Here is a 21004-nt window from a genome sequence, read left to right as displayed (position 1 = left end):
CCTATCTTATTAAATATATTTTATGGCCATATTATGTAATATTAAAATTTAGTTTATTTAAGTTATATAAGTTTTCTAAGCTTCGCCAAGAGATTTTTGACTAATTCACAGTTTTAATATTTTTTACATTTATTTTAAAAAACATCGATTTTTACAAAAATATAAATGTGTAGGTATCTATAACTTGAAATACTTTTTATTTATATATATTTGATATTTATATATTATTTGAGTAGCCTTGTGATCGTAACGCCGGTTTACGTTCGAGCACCAGACTGAGTATAGCCTTATAATAAAATTATATTATAATATAATAAAATAAATAATATAATAAAATTATCAAATTACTAATTTCTATGGTCAATTTGCCGTTATCGCCACTACAACCCAATGTGAGTATCGATTTTCTCAATGATATACCTATCTACATCTCACTCAAATGAGATATCTTCTTCCAGTGTTTATATTGAACAAAAACAACCCAACATACAGGATATAATATAAATCTAAAAAAACGTTCTGCAAGTTTAGTGTTTAATATATTTTATCAACGAATACTTTTTTCTTTATTTTCTATTTTTATTTACTTCAAAAATTATCGTTGTTAGAGTTATTAAAATCACTGAAATTAATAAATATTTACCTTGAAAATATAAGTTTTAATGAAAAATCGTATGTGTGTTTGTAGAGGGGGGGGGGGTGTAATTTAAGACGTAATGACGACCCGTCACCGGCGGGTGACACCAAGTCTAGTTACGCCACTGATCAGATGCGTTAATGATCCGCACACACAATAGAAAAATTAGTGAACGTTGGTAGGTATATGTATCTGAGGTGTTTTCAAGATAATGTACGTTCAATATAATATAGAAAATTACATTATCAAATTTTGTGGATTATTCATTGAATAAAAAAAAATGTTATTAAGTAAGTTAGTAATTAAGGCAATTAATGATACCTTAATTTAAAACAAAAAAAAGATAGACAAAAATAACGCGATTTGATAAGCATTAAATTTCATGTAGGACATACTAATTAAAATTATTGTAATTAAGTAAGGGACGCTTTATGTGGCTGGGACATGTATTCCGGATGCCGCCAAAAAGTGCGACACTTCGTAGCCTTATGGCACAGCCTCAAGGGTTCCGTCGCCGTGGCCTGCCCTCCCTCCCCCGCAGCTGTATTACAAAAGCGATCTACGCTCTGCAAGTCTGGCATGGCAAGAGGCGCAAGAGTTGGCGATGGACCGAGGGAAGTGGCACGATCTTGTGCTTGCCTCGATAGCCGCCGATATCGGCCGTTAGCAGTGTTGTGAATAGAATAGTTGCACTGATATACGAGTATATATGAGGTGTTTTCAGGTTAATATATAATGTTCAACATACTTAATAGCGTCTAGGACGATTTGGCGGCTGGACAACTGTACGCCACTCAATTCGAAAATAAGTAGGCGTTAGCTACCTACTTACAGGTAATTTTAAAAAAATATTTAATAAGTATTATTATTTAAATTATTATATTATGATTTAATACTCGTAGTTGGTGAGAATTTAAATATGCACCGTAAATAATGATTTAATCGTGCATATGTTTAAATTCCAACGCAAAAAGAGTTTTTTTTATTTTTATATAAAGCCTTAGGCATGGTAATTCTCAATCCGCAATAAAAAAACATTAAGTTAAGAGTAAAATGAATTAAAGCTACTTAGTAGTAGATATAAACTGATTAAAATTCCTCGTCTACGTTCTGTATACGTGACGACGACAGTGCTGCGTCCAATTGTCCTGACGTCCAGTTGTCCCATTCCCTACTTAATAGAATATTATATCAAATTTAGTGAATTATTCGATGAATAAATGAAATGGTTATTAAAATTTAAGACAGAGATAATGTCTAATCTACCTTTTCTTCCTACCTGGAATTATGATATCGCAAATTCTTCTGCGCCACGTTATCCTTTATCTATCCAAATGTCCATTTTTTACTGAAGACGCAAGCCACCGTCACCATTGACAGATTACGGGTCCGATGCTAAATTGGTCGGCGCGTCTTATTGTTGATGATAATATTTTTTTCTTGCTACCCCAGATCGTCACAATTGGCCGGATATGCTGCCATAATGGGCAGACACCACAAAACTCCGCTTCGCCGCCATATAAATAAATAAATTTATAAATCGGCTTAGAGCATCGTTTTTTAGGAACGCGGACACGGTAAGCTCACTGTTCCATCGCATGGATATAAACACAGTGCCTCAGAAATGACTGCGCCTTTTAAAATATTTTTTCTTAATCTCTGACGCTATACCTCGGGATGGACACCGACCCGCATTTTACCCGTTAACACGATTCCATTATTGAAGTTATACTTCTGTTGGCGCGTTTGGGAAAACAGACTAGAGTGTATTTTTGGCGTGTGACGAAGTTGCGCGCGCCGATGCAACACATAATTTATTATTATGTTTATATTCATTTCGGTTTGCGCTGCGCTGCACCGCACATAGTGTCATTTAGTTAGTCGTTCAATACAACCAAGTAAACAGCACGTTTGTAAACATACGCAATATTGTGCTATAATAAATATATATGTTTATAAACCAATTTCTGGAGACTAATATTATACACTGTTTATTTATATTCATAAAACTTTATTTATATTGGAGTTTATATTTATTTTTCTTTGTAAAGATTGTGTATCAAGATTTGAGGCTATATCTATGTAAGTATTATTTATGAGTAAAAGTATATACTTATCAATAAATAAATAAATTTTGTGAATGTTGAGTTGGTAAATAATTCAAAAAATATATTAAAATTTGATTTTTTATCAATTCATCATGGATACTTCTGAATCGATTATAACCGCTGTATGGCAAAGATGAGTTTTGGTCAAATACAATAATTAAATTACAATTATAATGTGCTATATGAGACACAGATGAATCGCGTACGTTTTCATCAACCTAATCCACTGTAATATTACTAAACACAGGTAACGGCTTGATTTGTGTTGTTGACAAACATTGATGGTAACATGCTTTGACTCCAGAAAATTATACCACTCAATTCTTCACTGGACATGGTGGCTTTGCTGGCAGGCTCTTTGAGCTTGGTCTTGTTACCCGTTCAACATGTCCATGTGGCGGAAAAATACAGGATGCAAACCACATCCCCTGGGAATGTCCTAAAATGTATACGGAAAGGAAAGAGCTGCTCAAGTCTGTTCAACCAGCTGTTGGGCCCATCGGACCGTCCGACCTGGTCGCCACAAACGCCAATTATATTGCATTTAGAAAGTTTGCGGCGTCATACTGCCAACGTGAAGTTCTCTTCACTTAGAATGTTCGGCAGTTTTGTATTAGCTTTAATTTTTTGCTTACTACAATTTTTAATATTGCCTTCACGTGCTCATCTCTCCCATGGGTACCTTAACTTAAAGTCATTTAAATTCAGTCAAAGCACGTTTGAGTGTATGTATGGTGAACTTAGTCTTGGGTAACTGCTCCTGAGACATTCCCAGTCATAAAAAAAAAATGATGCTTCACACCAAAGGTAGGGTTCCGTGATACGCCCGATTAAGACCGGGTGTGGTACGAGGCGGGTGTAGTTTGGTGGGGCCATTAACTTCAATGATGGTTACATGTAAATTGTACGTAAAACATTTCACCGTGGCACAGTTTGTTGTGAGGTTTTTTATCAGAAAGAGATGGCCGTATGAATACTATACGTTCAACATTTTTCAATTTTCATAGCTGATTTTGGCAAAATTCATGAATTTAAGTATGATAACCTAACCTAATATAACATAATCTAACCTAACAGCAAATCCAGTACTTATATCGGCTTTTTTCAATTTTTTTTTGCTGCTGGCTTCGTGTAAAGTGTTAACCGACAAGAACCGTGTTTTATTTAGACATGAATTTTATGTCAGCACTATACGACCCAAAGAGGTTGGGCGGTCTTTATATTTCGCGAACTGCATACGTACATGTTTCCGGACACTAACATTGATATCGGTCCGGTAAATTGTGTATACAAAGCAGTTATGTAAATTGCAAGTTAACGCTAAACTTAACTTCGGCTGCATATTATACATACCAATAACACTTTAATATTATAATATATTACTTTTACGTTTGTTTAACCTACAATATAATATATTGTAATATAAATAATTATATTCCACATTATATATTATAGAAATAAATATTACCTTTGCAATTATTTGTTAAAAATATTTCATGTAATCAATGCATTTCACAGCTAGCAATCGTGTAATACGCCAACTATGACTTAATGCGCTGCGGGGTAATGCTGGTGTCAAAATGTTACTAGTAACCTCGCTTCAAACAGATAGTGTGGCCATTTGCCCGTCAATAGTCACGTTTTATAGTTCATATCCCGGGATAATTACCTGTAGGAATACGACATAGCATGTTTATCACTTTTTTATCGATTTTGGAGTTAAATGTTATTAGAATAGCCCAGCTCTGTTGTTGTTTACTTCTAGTGCTTGAAGGCCTAAAAAATAAGTATCATAAAATCTGTGTAGTCATTATAATATAAACTTTTTGATTCACTCTGTAGTCTCAGGTAAAAATACCTGCGTGGTCCGAGAAACACCTCACCGCAGCTCAAGGATAGAGTGACAAAAAAATTACTTGTCGCTTCATAAAAAAACTCACTGAATAAAATTGGTTTTGCACCAATGAACATTTAACCTCATTTCCTGCACCGTTTTTGGTTAGAAAAAATATATCTCCTTATAAAATAACACAGAAATACCTTCACAGGTAAATCGTAAATGTTTATCTTGAAATTGACATAGATGTATCTTTTGATGATACTCACAGGTATCTGTCTACCTGACCAGATTTTATTTAATATATTATTATATTATTTGTTTTACTCTCACTTTCATAGCTTACGTATGTATTTATTATGTATACCAATGTAATCCGAAAATTTATACTTCAAAGAGTACAAAGTACAATATTAGTAGGTACTAAATGTTAAAAATAATGATGGTGACTGATAAGAGATAGTTCTTGGAGATTCTATATTTTATTGTAGATGATATTAATAGCTATTATATTGACCAACGGTCATAATATCGTCGCCCCAAAAGCATAACGGCACTTGTGCATAAATTTAGTTTTAAGAAAAACGCATTTTAAGTGTTTTTGGAGTGAAAAAAAATCGTGGAGAAATTATTTCTTACTTAATATTTTGAAATTAAATTTTTGGAACACATGTGACCTAATTACTCAAAATTGAAATGCAATTTTAAATTTTTTTATAATTTGTCAATTTTTGATTTTTAAGAGGTTTTAAGTCACATGTTACCATTTCCTATATGCATTTATGAATAGCTTTATCTTCATCTTTTGATTTGCGAGCGTCCACTTATTGTGATCTTCCAAAATATTTATTTCAGCCTTTTTGTCCGCTGCCAACATGTTTTTAAATTTTTCACAAATTTCACAAGTGCCCTTTTTCTGCAACGAAATTATTTTTTTTGTACAAATGCCCTTTTAAATAACTACACTTATTATCTTTTTCCTATATTATTTTTGTAAACATTGCACATAGTTTCTAAAATCGTGTACATGTCACCTTTTTCCTATACATTAAATGAAGATAAGTTTACAAATACACAAGTAACCTTTATTTTCTTTGCGCAATTGTGAATTCATGGGTTTTGCTTCACAAATGCCGTTTTGCCTATAATGTAGAGAAGAAAATTACGAAGAAAACTGCATTCATAACTCAAAACCATAAAAATTGCACATATGCCCTTTTGCTTTTGGGGCGACGATATTTAACTCCAAACTATTAACAATGTTATTTACTTTGATTAATCAGTATCGAAAAATGCCTCGAAAATTATATTTAAATATGTAATTAATTTAAAAAAAAAAACCTACATAGTAAACCATTGTTTATATATTAGTCAAAATTAATGACATCACATTAATTTATTTTACTTTTTAATCGAAGGAAACAAAAACATAGTCTTAAAACCAATTTACGAAATTTAATTTAAGTAAGTACGTACATACTTTAACAAAAATTTGTTAATTAATCTTTACTAACACAAAAGTTATACTGGAGATAATTATTTTCTTATTTTGTAACTTTCTTGGGCCGTAGTATGTATCAAAAGGACTTAAATTTGTTTTGATTGTCTTCTTAAAAACTGTCAAAGATACTTTTTGTAAGTCTATTTGTTTCTTAATCTACGTACTGAAAAGTTTTAATTCAATACTTTCAAATAATAACCTTTTGTTTTTCTTTCTGTTTGCTTTATTCTGCTCTTTGCCCATTATTATTTGCCGACACCCGTATTCCCAGTTGAAAATTTCAACAATACAAAATTAATTCTGAGAAATTTATTTCAAAAACGTTCAAGTGTTTATTTTTTTAATGTCATTTGAATCTGATTTTGCAACCAATTGCTTATGATCAAATAATATAAGACTTAACACCCTATGATGGTCATAAATTACTCTTATAGACATGTACATATTAAGTAGTCATTAAATATTTATAGAATAATGTAAACACGCGAAGTAAATCGATGGGCTGTTGACACTTTACCGAAGATAACCTTTGAAGTGACTTTTATATCACTGAATTATTTACGGACATTTATGACAAAGCTTTGAGGATTAAATAATAACGTAAAAGCTTTCAGAGAAGCGTACTAACAAAAAGATAATAAATTATTGATTCTAATGACATGTAAATATACAATGTATACAAATAAATGGGCTGAGCTTTACAAATCTATATTAGTTAGAATATTATTAGTTATGACAAACGTAAGATTTCGTTTACGATATAAAAATAGTTGATTGTGGTTTTCAAAATAAGAATTTTGTTATGTTACTCTACAGTTTTCTGTTATTCTTGTTGACAAGTTTTGGGTTATTGTAGACTGTGATAAGTATCAAAACTGGCAGTAATCTACCACACTTTCCAATTGTCATTATTCAAGTTAAATACGCAGATGAGGATACTAGGGCATTACAAATTAAACAACAACACCATTATTTTACAATCGCTAAGAAATGCCAACTTTCCCATTTGTCATGAAAATTATTAGTTTTGATCATTATCTTCTTCTTCTTCTACTGTACAACTCTATGATAAAAATACGCCTCAGTTTAAACGCAGGGATCTCCAGATTGCAGGGATCCTTCGATGACTCCTGCGGCAGACCATAAGTGATGCAATACGAATTAAGTGATGGATAATCCTTCATTAAAAATAAGTTTCATGTAAGCTGGTTAAGGTAATAAAATTAGGAATGGTTAACGATGTCTCTTCAAAGTTTAATGAAATCATCTTACATTACTAATAAATGTAGGTATACGCTTTTTACTTTCCTGGACTCAATTTATATGGTATGGACTAAAGATGATCAAAATAAAGGAGTTTTACCATGTAAACGCCAGTTCAAATAATTTAATATTCAAATAAATTCATCGAAATATGTGATCCAAACGGTTGACAAAACGTAAAGCTATTCTATCATAATATTATTATCAATATCATTCGAGTATAAAAAATAATATGTTTATGAATTTATAAAATATAATACATCTAAAAAACATAATTTGTATTCAATTTTGTATCACTGTTCAAACACAAATATAAATTAATGTTTTTACGATAGGGTTACACAACCTTTTTTCAGTACTGCCAATTTGTTAATTTATTGAAGGAATTTTTATATATAGAAATATGATGGAAATCGTATATTATGGAAATCGCGTCAGCCTGGATGAGTTTTTGCTGAGCATGCCAATGCTGAACTCATTCATTTGCGAGGCTTAGCTGATGATTCTTTCTTATCAATGTGGTTTATATCTTTTGATTGATTGTGAATGTTGCCTAAGGTTTCAGCAGGTTACAACACCCTTTTCATATTATAAATTACCCTTACATATTTTCGATAACACACTGATGAAGTTTCTCAATACTCTAATGATTAGATTCGTCCTTTATCATTACATACATAATATTATTATATTAGGTACTTAAAATAAATTAGGACATCGGATTTCCATCTAAACTTTTTATTTATAAACAAAACAACGGCAACTTGCTAGGCATTTCATTGAAACTTAAAATATATCATTTCGGAGTCCAATAATAAAATTTGAGAGGCAAATTTATAAATATGATAAAATATCCTACGCGAGTTACCGAAAATTCTGGCCCGAGCTACCGTTAACTCGCGAACGACCGTTTAGCGATCACTGCTCTAATTACTCAATATTCTATTACCACACTGTAAGCATATTGTTATCAATATCAAACTAGTATGAGAGAATCAATTGCTTTATTTTTTGTATATTAAATTTGATCGGTAGCCCGTAATAAAATTGCGTGGAGAGTTCTACACCACTGGTATATATATGGCTAGAATTCTCGTACCTATCTACTAATAACACTACTATCGTACAAATCAAATCAACAAATCCCGCAACTCTCACGCAATGAACACCTCAAACCAACGTTCATTAATCATTTTTTTGTGGCAATTACCAATTTTCTCAGGATCATTGATCCCGAAACTAATAAAACCCTTTTCAATTACGTATTTTGATCCTTTCAAAGAGGCATAAAGAATATCTTTCATTACTAACTAATACATAAGTGAGCACTTAGATATTGTAGCATTTATTTATTTTGGCTATTTTCATTGATTACTCGTTGGTCATTATCATGTATTTCTGGTCCCACAATCATAATGTCGTAATGATGTAGGTATTTTCTATAATATACGACAATTCTGTACTTAGTACAATTAATTATTAAATAAGCAATATGAATCAGGGCATCAAATTTTAGAAAGAGTTTTTGGAGAAAAAAAACATGGAATTGATATGACATGACAGTATTAAGTACTTAATAACCAATGTTAAAAAATTAATATAATACTTTCAGTCGTAGCAATAAATTAAATAATTGATCTTCTTTATTTTCTTTACTATACGAATATAATAAAATATAATAATAGTCTATTAGGGGTCGGTAATGATTTTAACTATCTCTTCCCTGTCAGTCGCTGTTCTAAATAGGGATGAAGAGCTGAAATTAAACCAATATCCAAGATTATTGATTGAACAAGGACGTTCGTCTTCTTGCAAGGTTTGTTTATCCGAAATCTTCCATCGAACGATAGAATGTAGAAGTTTATAATATATCCCGCGACGCCACGTGATATCTCCAAAGTATGCCAACTTTCTAGAATATACTGATTATTTATTCTACATCATGCATCCTTAGTATCACGTTAATATTCGTAACTTTGTCATTTCAGTATGGAACATCGATCAATGAATTTAAACTAGGACGTTAGTACTAATTATTACTAAGTAAGTTCTAAAGTTGTATACTATTCCATAGAGATCGGTTTTAGAAAATCGTGTAGATATCGCCTTTTAGCATACAGACGGGTCATCAATACATAATAATACATAATGGTACCTTTACAACTGACACATATACATTTTTAACCACTTATATAAGTTCATTTAATAGATAGTAATTGTAAAACATATGTATATTTATGTCGCACATAAATACTATCACTATGATCTTATTTCAATAATCATTTCACTACGAGGGGGTTACTTGTAGTGCTCATTCAGTAACAGGTCTTGGGACTGTTATAAGTTTCCCCGTGTATCAATTTAACTTTATAAATAATCAACTCAAATAAATTTTATATCAAAAGTGTGCACATGTGAATCACTGATCACCAAAAAATCCCTCATTTTTATTCCTATTTACACTCACTACATTAGATTCATTTCTTTACTCACTTGGAAGTTTTTACTTTAATTTTTTTCTCTATAATCTGTATTATATTATTCAAATGGTGTACATAACTAGTATTATTTCTTGTAGCACCTTTATAAAATTTAATTAATATTTCAACTATTAATTACTATGTGATTAAAGTCGGTTAAGGAAGTAGTATTTATGTATTCATCGCTACACTACTGAAATAATGAGTCGAACACTTTACCAAGTTATTTAGTTTGTTAAGTACGACACTAATTGAGAATATCATTATAAAAGTATGTCTATCATTTGTCTCGTGCTAAAATTATCGTGCTAAATGGCTAACACGTGTCACATTTCCATAATAATTATCACTGTGGTGCTGACCACGGCATGGATTAACATAAAAAAATCTTTTTCAAAAATAATATATTTAAGTAAGTGTATTATTATTATTTTTACAACATAATACAAGCTCATATTTTTTATAACGAAAGGTAAAATAATAAAGACATTAGTACTTAGTTTATTCAACAGAAGGGAAATATTGTATTACTTTATCTTAATTGGTTCAACAATTCTCCGCCTCACAAATAGGTTTCTTAACAGATTTTTGTACAAGAAATTGATATTAACCACTTTTTTCAATCTATTAGGTCCTGGCTTTGGATTCATGTACAAATAATAGACAATGAAAAATATTGTGTTAATTTTATAGACCAGAAAACCACGACTTTTTGAATATTTAAACTCACTCGCGCTTTTATTATAATTCATGGTATTTTTAAAAACACTACATAGATATCAATTCTCAATAGAATAATAGTGTTACGAACAGGCGCTTCGTGCATGCGAGTCAACCTTCGGATGTCACTCGAAAATGCCACTTCGCGCGTAAAAATGGCATAGTTACACCCCTTCCAGCACCGTAGCTGACACCGCATGTGTTACTACACTGCTTTGGGAATGATCTACGTGCTGAGTTACTTAGTAACCGAGGAACATAGTGCTAATTTTACACTCCGATACTAATGTATGACGATGTCAAATAAATAAATTGTATTGTATGTGGTTGTTTGAACAATACCGTAAAAGTCGTTTGAGAAAAAAACTTAATTAGGTACTTAGTGTAACGGCGTGACTTGGAAAAGAGACACATAGATAGCGCTGGCCATTGACTGGACACCGTAAGCACTATGTAGACGGACGAGGATTTAACACTATGTTAACACCGTAATTTTTATCTCTCACAGTCTAACAGCCAGTCAGCTTAGTCTGATAAGCTCTGACCCTTTTGATCATACAGGTCCTCTATTTTTAAAACTAAGCACCATAATACTTTGGACGCGGAAGACGCACACGGCGCGTAATGACCAGGCGGCCGATCGATGTAATTAACGTGCATTTTAAAGGGGGCAATTAAAATCTCATTATCTCTTCAGCAGCGAAAGCGTTAAACAATCAAGATTCGTTTCTAGTGATAAGTGTGGTTTCTAGTTGTCAAATATTATACCTACCTGAGCTGAACTAATTCTTTGGCAAGCTCATCTAGTTATTTGATCGAGCGAGTCATCTTATCTCGTTAAGAGCGTACTTCAGTGAACCGGCAAATAATTTTCAACAGTATGTGCGACGAAATTTCTCATTCGTCGCCTGGACTCGCCAATCGGAGACCGATAGTCGAAGTGTGCGCACGTCGATTTGTTTTGTCATGGCGTCGGATGAAAATATTCCTAAATCGTGTAAAGATGACTTTACGTACTATGTACTTACTATTATTATTAGTAATATAACAATAAACATATCATTAAATGGACGCATGTTGGATTTTTATGACAAATTATATTTCGTTTGACACGCGTCATTTGCACAATCCGCGCAGCCTAGCCTAACAATCGCCTAGCCACGATCTTTTTAGACCATGCCTCAACTGAAGTATAGCCTTAATCTATAATTGTGTACCGTTTCTCTGTTATTATTGATTAAATCTGTATGAAGTCTGAATAAATACTAAAACCAGAATGTTTCTATTTTATAAATAAAAACTAGTAGAAAAATAATATACATAATTGCATATTTTAATTCTAAAACGAAACAGTGAAGAAATAGCACTTAACTAAATAGTGTGTAAATAATTAAAAATAATCTCCTTTCAGCTCGGTCCAATGACAGAAAGCCGGAAGGCCGAAGTAAATAATTCTTATTTCATGAAATCGTGTCCCATTTATTTTTAATAGACATAAAAAAATCAGGGGTCTTCTGTATGGAAACAAGTACCAATAATTCTAACGACGTCATTAAAATATATATTGAGAAAATTTATCGTTTCGTTTTATTGTTCCCGGGGATATTGACGGTCCGCTAAATTCCACATTTATTGTTTTTACGAGAGTTATACCTTTTTTTGGACGTCGGACAATGATAATATCAACTGGAGAATTTTTATAGTGAAACAATCGAACCATTCAAGGCTCTTATTTTCTTTGTTTCAATGTAATTGAATGAGATATTTTAGAGCAGATGTTATCAACCTTAGCAATAGAAAAAAATATCCTTGTAAACTTGCAGTCTCGCAGTGCTTCTTTACAGTAACGCAGCGACGTGGGGTTATGTAGATTGAGCGTCGCTTGGTGCGGCATTTATTAGAAGGGCGGCAAATCGAGGAGAATCATTTGATATACATATTATACAGAAATAGCTACCTAAACTTAGTAATAACGAAAATGTGTCACTAGATTTCAAAATCAGCTAAGTCCATAATAGATGAAAAGGAGAAAAACAGCTTTTTGTTTTCTCAAATACTTAGTCACAAGGGTGAAAGTTTATATTATTTCGAGTGTAGAATATTTAAAATTAATAAATTCCACATTTTGATAATGCAGAAATGTTAGAAAGCAGTAGTTCTTAAGCAATTCGCAAAAAGTCAAAAATACCTAAAGGTGGACTTGGCTGATTTTGAAATGTAGCGACACAAATATCTTTCTATTAAAAAAAATATATCACTGGTTGGAAACAAAATGCATTAATTAACATAAAAGGTTTCAGGAGTAAGTAGTTATAGTAGAGTAAGTTATATTTTTTTTGTCGGGTTCGCGATGTCTAGTTTACTTCCGTTGCCCTTCGACGTCCTTGGTGACCAGAAATGACACATGCAGATGTGCAAATAATTACAGTCTGGCTTATTAACCAGTGCGCGCGGAAGTTGCGTTGGCCGTCGAAACTAAAGTTGCACCCCCCTCTTACAGAGCGTCCTACCTACCGCTCCTGGTCCACAATTTTAGTCTGTATACAAACGAAAATATGTATAAATTTAATTTTATATGTTTTAGTGGTACCTGCCTTTATATTTTGTAAGTAGTGTACTTATATAACCATACAACACATTTTTTAGATATTATTAGAGTCATGAAAGGATGATAAAAATACTATATAAAAAATGGGCCGGAATTTGGCGTTACCTAGAAAGAGGCGAAATTTTGTCTAGGGACGTCACTGCAATAATGTGCCATGGCATGACACTTTACGTAGGCTCATAATATAACGAATAACGATATACTTAATTTGCGGCTTGTTATTTCAAGAAAAGAAGAGATCAAAGGCCAGAGCATCCAGCCTTCCATCATATCGAAGGTCAAGAAACGTTGTTCGACCAGGCCCAGCCACGTGGTATGAATGTCTCAAGGTAGTCTTAAGCCAACAAAATTGTCTCGTCTTAAAAAGTCGTCCAATATCATGCACATGTATATACGGCGGGGTTACTGGATGGTTGCATGACCTGGGAAGACGCAATACGACTGGTGAGCGACACGAATATGGCAAGAAAAATCCTAAGTTGGCAATATTATTGAACCTGCAGCGCTATTCCAAATAGCTAACACGGTAAACGTTCATCACAAAATAACACGAATATCACTCGGAGCAATTCCATAAACAGAGAGGTTATCTAAAATAATTGTTAAAACAACGCATTTCATATTACTTGATTCCAAATACATCAGAACAAAATCTCTAATTGGAATTTATTTTATCTAATTGAAGATTCTCAACGGATGCGTTTGGAATCAAGTAAGCTGTATTAACTATATTACTCAACGACATTTGTCAACTTGCGGTTAACAAGATCATAGGTTGGCGTGTTAAAAAAAATATCACGCCTGACAGTTAACTTCCCGGGCAATTGTTTTCCTAATAAATACGACATACCTATTATGCTTCTTCTTCGATGGCGCTACAGCTCAAGTCGAGCCCTGGCCTCCTCCACCGCCGTCCTCGAGACGGAACGGTCATCCGCGCGTCTTTTCCAGTTTCTGATTTTTATTATTATCATACCTATTTATCACTTTTAAATTGATTTTGGAGTTAAGTGATAATGTTATAATAGCCTGCGTGGTCGCAGCCTTGATTTATTCTGGATCTGAACCGTTTCCTCGTGTCAAGCCTATCAGGCACCATTAGCGAGGGGTGGAAGACTAGTCAATGCACTCATCAAAGACGTAGATATTTTCGGTGATGTGCTATGTATTTTGTATTCGAAATTTTATTTTTCTGTATAAAATTGTACTTAAGTATGTTTTTATTTTATTTATTATTATTATTATTTTATATATTCTCTTCTTCTCTCTTGTGAGGGTAATAATTGTTATAATGAAAATCTCATGTTGTGTACGTTTTCAATTTAGATTATTGTTATGCCCACGATGTTTTTGTTTTCTGAAATAAATAAATTATAAACAGTACAAACCCACCCCTAATCATGGGCCCATACATTCGTTTCAGAAATACTGAATACTAGACTACAATATTTCTCTATTCACTAACATAATTCATATAAATTAATTGGCGTCATTAAAAAAATCACTACTAATTAAATTAATACTCTGATATTTCAACATAATATATCTTCAATATCGTTACAGAAGGTCACGACTTTAGGCACGTCACCGTCCCCGGTTGTCACCATGCCCCAGTGCCAATTTATCACGTCGTCCCGCTATACGAAGGGCTGAATTAAATCCCTCCGTGTCCGCGTTGTAATGGCCTCCTATCAGCCGAGATCATCTTAATTTCCCAGTCATGGGCGGGAGATGGAGCGAGGACTAAAGGATGCGATATCAAATCCGCCCACAAAGATCAGAAATCGCCCGGCGATAAACATGACACAAGCGCCTATCATTATACCCAGTGGGTACTGACTTTATACCTGTTTTTTAGTACGCGTTGAGATGAAGTAGGTATACTGTGAAAGGTTTGATAATGCTATCGACATCAGTAGTTCCAGTTACCTAACAAAATATTTGAGTCTAAAGCCTTCGAACAATATTTATTAATTCTTTTCCAGTACCACTACCAACCTAAATCCTTTATCAATTTATTTTTTGAATACGTATAATAAAATACAGAATTTTATTTAGAATATATAAAAAACAACCATTTAAGAAAAAATATTTGTACACAGAAAATTTGCATCTACATGGAATGGAATGATTTTTTTTTTAATTTTTTTTTATTAATAACCATGCTCTTGCTTTTTCGTACAAGGTGATTAGGTGGGTTAGTTGCATTGATGTGGGGCAAATTAGGTTCTTCCATTTATATCTTTAATTTTCTTTATGGCCAGGATTACATATTTTGTATAGTATTCTTGTATTGTTCTATTACTTAGTACTTCGTGAGGCCTTTGGATGTCAATTTCATGATTATGCTGTCTACACCGAGTCCTGAGAGTTTATCGCTCCCTTTCTAGTATAGGGCAGTCGTTGATGACATGCCACACAGTTTGAGATGTGTTGCCGTTACATGGACAACAGTCATCATCTCTCAATTTAAATCTTTTTAGATAAGCTCGCACCGCTCCAGAATGGAATGATTGACTCCAAAATTGGTCAAATAAGACATGGTCAAAAAAATAATAATAAATACAATTTAAATTCGGGTTGAAATTTAAATTAAATTACATGTACGCACCTTGTGAACTTTACAAATTATACATTCAATGCGTTACATACAGCTTTAAGAATAAAAGTTCAAAATACTAAGTATACTGACCTCTACATAAAATTCTCAGCCGATGGCTGACTGGTATGCGTCTGCTTTGTAAGTCAAGAGTCTCGGATTCGATTTAGAGGTCTGTTAAAATTTACGTCTGCTTTTCAATCAGTTTTTGAATTTAGAGCGTAGACCTAATAGGTTGGAAAAGTGGCTAACATCTATTTCTCATAAAAAAAACTATTCTGAAACCTCTTCGTTAGGCGGCCAAGGTCCATACTGAATTGAAGAGCCGATTAAAAACTATAATATCAACTCAAATTTCTCCGATAAATTTATGACATTGTCACAAAAAAAAAATATATGTAATTATAAATATCTAATAATTCTATATTATATGAGTCAGAATATAGCGGTAATCAGATGGTAGAAGGGACCATCTGCAAATTTTTATGTTTGCATTAATCTTCAATGTGGCAAAAGGACACATCTGCAAGTGCACTTCAAATACTAAAAATGCCGAAAGAGCCATCTCAAAATGTAAAAAATAGCGTACCTACTATATGCCAATATTGGCACTTCTGCCATAGAAACTTCTGAGGATTTTTACAAATGGCACGTTATACATCACATACTGACTATCAAATATGCACCTTATAAACAATATTTAGTATAGCATGGAATTGAAAATAGCGTATCCTCTGGCGGGCTTTTGCAGTGACTGTGGCCGCATATGAGAAGCACTGGTATAAATATATTCTACAACCTAAAAAATATCGATTTAAATACACAATCTTACAATAATGGAAAAAAAAATTACTACCAATCTGACGAAGACAAAATCAGACATCTGACAAAATTGCAATAACATTTTGATAGCAAAAGCATTTGCAATATATTGTCAAATAAATATCTTGGTTAAACCGAATATAATTATTTTTTCCTTAAATTAAACAAATAACACCCCAACAGGTTAAACAATACTAAAATTTTATGTATATCACTCAATTATTTTGTTGACTAGAATAAATTGAAATATTATTTTTGCTCTCCTGAACATTCTCGAAAATGACAGAAGGTCCCTTCTGCAATATGAAAACCGATTGGACCTTATAGGTTGAGCAAGTGGCTGACACCCATTTCTCGTATAAACAAAATCTGTTTATACAAACCTCCACTCTGTGGAGGCCCATATGATTGTATTAGTTAAAATTAAATTACATATACATACTTGTGAACTTTACAAATCATAAATCCAAGACGGTATAGCTTTTAGAATAAAAATTAAAAAAATTATTACCGATCACTACATCAAATTCTCCGTTAATGGCCGAGTGGTACGCGTCTGCTTGGTAAGTCGAGAGTCTCGGATTCGATTTAGAGGTCTGGTAAAATTAACATCTGCTTTTCAATTAGATTTTGGGCATCTAATCGAAATGACGCAACAATTTAAAAACAACTGTTATAGTGAAAATCCGTACAGTGAGGTTATACCAGTATAAACTTATGTTCAAGGGCGTAAAAATATAGACAGTACTTATTCTACTATGTGCGTAGACATAATCCAATTTAAATAATTCAAATCACTCGTAAATGGTCTGATTAAATTTTCAATTCATATTTTCATATTAGTCAAAGGGAATAATTGATTATAAATAATCAATAATCCAATTTATTGCCTTGAGAATTCTCTCTAGTGTTTACGTATCTACACGCAGTAGGTATAATGGATAGAGATATATTTGTCCCATGTTTATCTTAATTGAATTGCTAAAATACGCCTTCTCCACGATCCGAGCAGAACAGTAGTAGTACTGGATATAAATTAAGTCGTCTTATAAAATATATTATGAATTGTGCAGTGACAAATATAGATAAATCCACTTTCAATTATGAAATATTATATTATTTAACATAATATTGCGTATGTATAAATGGTTTCAACAACTAGCTTGATGTAGATATATACCAAGTAAAATATCTTCTTCTTCGGCCATATCCGCCCCTCAGTTGGAACATAATATGGACACCATGAGGCGCCTCCAAGAATCTCAGTCGCTCACTTGTCTTTTTGCATCGTTTCAGATCAAACCAGCATCCCTTAGCTCCGCCGTATACACTCTATAGGTGGCTCTGGTTGGCTTAAAGAACAGGCAAGCCAGGTTGAAATTCTCTTCTGGCATCCGCAGCACGTGGCTTAGCGAGGTCCAACGTCGCCTATTCACTTTCAGCGTGATCAGAGGCTGCTTGGTGCGTTCTCTTATCTCTTCGTTGTTACTAAAGTACTCTCCCAGGTAGTAGTCCCAAGTAGTCTCCCAGGACACTCCCAGGCCAATTCTTAGATGCTTCACATCACCAATTGACGGGTCCCGTGATACTCTTGATTAAGACCGAGGGTGGTACGGGGCGGGTTTGGTGGAGGGACTTTAACATCAATGTTACTAAAGTTATAAGACCCCTCCGCACACTCAGTATCTGTTGTAAACATCTGTTTTCGAAGCTCAGTATAGGGTTTCTTTGAGCCTTCGTAATGTGACATGATTCGCTACCGTAAAGCAGTACCGTCAGAATACAAGTGTCGAAATAGGCGGCATTTAGTTTTGACCGAGTACAATCGTGAGTCTCAGACACTATGGCGATGATGCTGTCCTATTATCATTATAATATATCACAAAGATGAAAAATACTTGTGTATTATACAGATAGTATGAATAAAAGTGAAGCTGAAATGGGTTATGGACATTATGGTCATGGCCCCCACAAAGGGGGGCTGACAAGGCTCTAGCCTGGGGGCCCGGGCTCAGGAAAGGCCCGGCGTGGCGATTCGACTATATAAGTGATCTGAAAACGCTACTGTAGAGCGTCACACTGCCTTTATCTTTATCGATAGGTAGGAGGGCCCGCCAAAGATCCTAGCCTGGGGACCCGCTTCAAGATACGAGGCCCATGGTTATGGTAATGTCAAAATGGTTAATGATGAAGTTTGCTGCAAGTGTTTTTAAATTTACGGTTTATTTGAAACAGCATTCACGTTTGTGTTCTAGATTTGTTTGATAAGTACATTTTGTACATCATATTACAAAAAAAAATCCATATGTTCGGTAAGTGATATCTGCAAAATACAAGCGCATGGGTCTGGAAAATTCACACTTATTTCGTAATGTGTGTATGCAATTGTGCATCCAGAGTGTTAAACTAATAGTTTGAGAAAGCACCGGACAGATCCTCTTTCATTTGGCAGCCAAGATCCACAGTGGATTATTGAGTAAATTAAAAAAAATGACAGTTAGTACTATTAATAGTATAGGTGTCAATACATATTTAATTACGGTAAATTAAAATATACACGTGGATACCTAATAAATAATTATGTACTAATTGTGTGAAAAGGATATTATGTCCTCGTAATTAAAATATTTTTCAATGTAAATATAAAAGTTATATAATCGGTTAATATTCCGACCGGTTGATTATGTGATATAAAATCGGCGGAGTTAATAAAAAAAATAACCAGGTAAAGATTTCAATATACTTTTAATATTTTTTCAATTTAATACTTACATAATTCAGATACCCATAATACTAGAGAAAAAATCGGCGTTAGAAGTTATACTTATTTGGAGTAACAAAACAAAAACAAAACTTATGATAAACTAGATTCTTCGACTAGCTCTTAATTATCATGTTAAATTACACACTCTTAAAAAAAGGACAGCTTATTGGAACGCCGTTGGTTTATTTCTATACACTTATTATTACTAAATTACTTAATTATTTATTGTTGTTTTTATTTTTAAAGAAACAACTACTACTATGACGTTTAATAGTTTGTTTACGTAAGGAATTGCAAATAGCCGACAATAATAAATTCGCTGCCTAGCAACGGAAAAATTCTAAACTATATACTGTATAATCGTCACGATTGCAATATCATTCTGTGTCGTAATGGTTGAGCGTTCGGCTGATAACCGAACAATCGTTGGTTCGAATCCAATCGCGTGTGTTTTTTTGTGTGAAAAAATAAATTATGTGTTACATGTCACATGCCAAAAACACACTCTGATCTGATTTTCCAAGCGCGCCTAAAGAAGTATAACTTCAATAAAACTTTAGAAAAATAGATAGATACCTGGCGGAACTCCGGAAAATGTGCTTTACTAATTTAGACACCGGCGCCATATCTAATTATGACGAAATTAATTAGTATCTATGCGACTAAAGTGTATCAAATTTAGATAATATTTGAAACGTTACATTGTTTAATTTGGTGAATAAGATTATTTTAAATATAATTTTTTTTTTTTTAATAATTTATAAATTTCATTTTGGTTTTTTTAAGGGATCAATTCAGGGAAGGGGTGGTAATATAACATGAATGCGTATCGTATCATATTGACGGCATTTAATAGACACGTTATAATATTATGTTAAACTATTCGAAATCATTCTAACCACGGTAGAGTAATAATATTATGTTTAACCATTAAAACACGTATCTCCCTACTAATGACTATAAACATATTGATATTGTATAACAACACGTCACTTCTAAATATAGGTCACAAAATAGACTAACATTTAAACAGTTACAAAAAATATATTTTACTTTCAATAAATTAGTTATTTTATCAATCAATAACCGGTTTCCGTGAATTAAACATTATTTTCAATTAAATTTAATTCTTCCTTAACGTTTTCATATATATATATATATATATATATGTGTGTAAAAGATATTTAAGCAATAAAAGATTGTAAATCAGTATAGTCTTTACTAAAGTGTCCTCTAATTAATAGGAATTTCATGAAAATACAAAACTCAAATCAAATAGAATTAAACTAATCTGTAATATAAAAAAATAGTAATTATTTCACTATGCTATTGTTTTTTTTCAATGCAATAATAACATTGATACATATAAAGAGATTGTAGATTGCAATATTTTGTCCATACAGTCTAATATCTTAAGCTTGTATACTATCCAATTATATTTGGTCCTTTATCTAGGAAGCTGAGCTATAATTCCATAATATGTCTCCTTTATTAATTAATTTGAAACTTACTTAAATGCTATGTCATGTTATGGATACAAATATAATTATATAACTTGACATAGAATACACTATTTTCAGAAAACCAATCATTTCACCGATTAAAGAAATAACATATTAATCCACCCAAAAATTAGAAATGTTATATTGTGTAATATTATTGTAC

This window comes from Rhyacophila brunnea, unplaced genomic scaffold (assembly GCF_057557595.1).
Source record: "Rhyacophila brunnea isolate RB1 unplaced genomic scaffold, BYU_Rbru_1.0 scaffold_11, whole genome shotgun sequence".
NCBI lineage: Eukaryota > Metazoa > Arthropoda > Insecta > Trichoptera > Rhyacophilidae > Rhyacophila > Rhyacophila brunnea.
The sequence above is the reverse complement of the archived record's forward strand: the minus strand, read 5'-3'. Positions refer to the sequence as shown.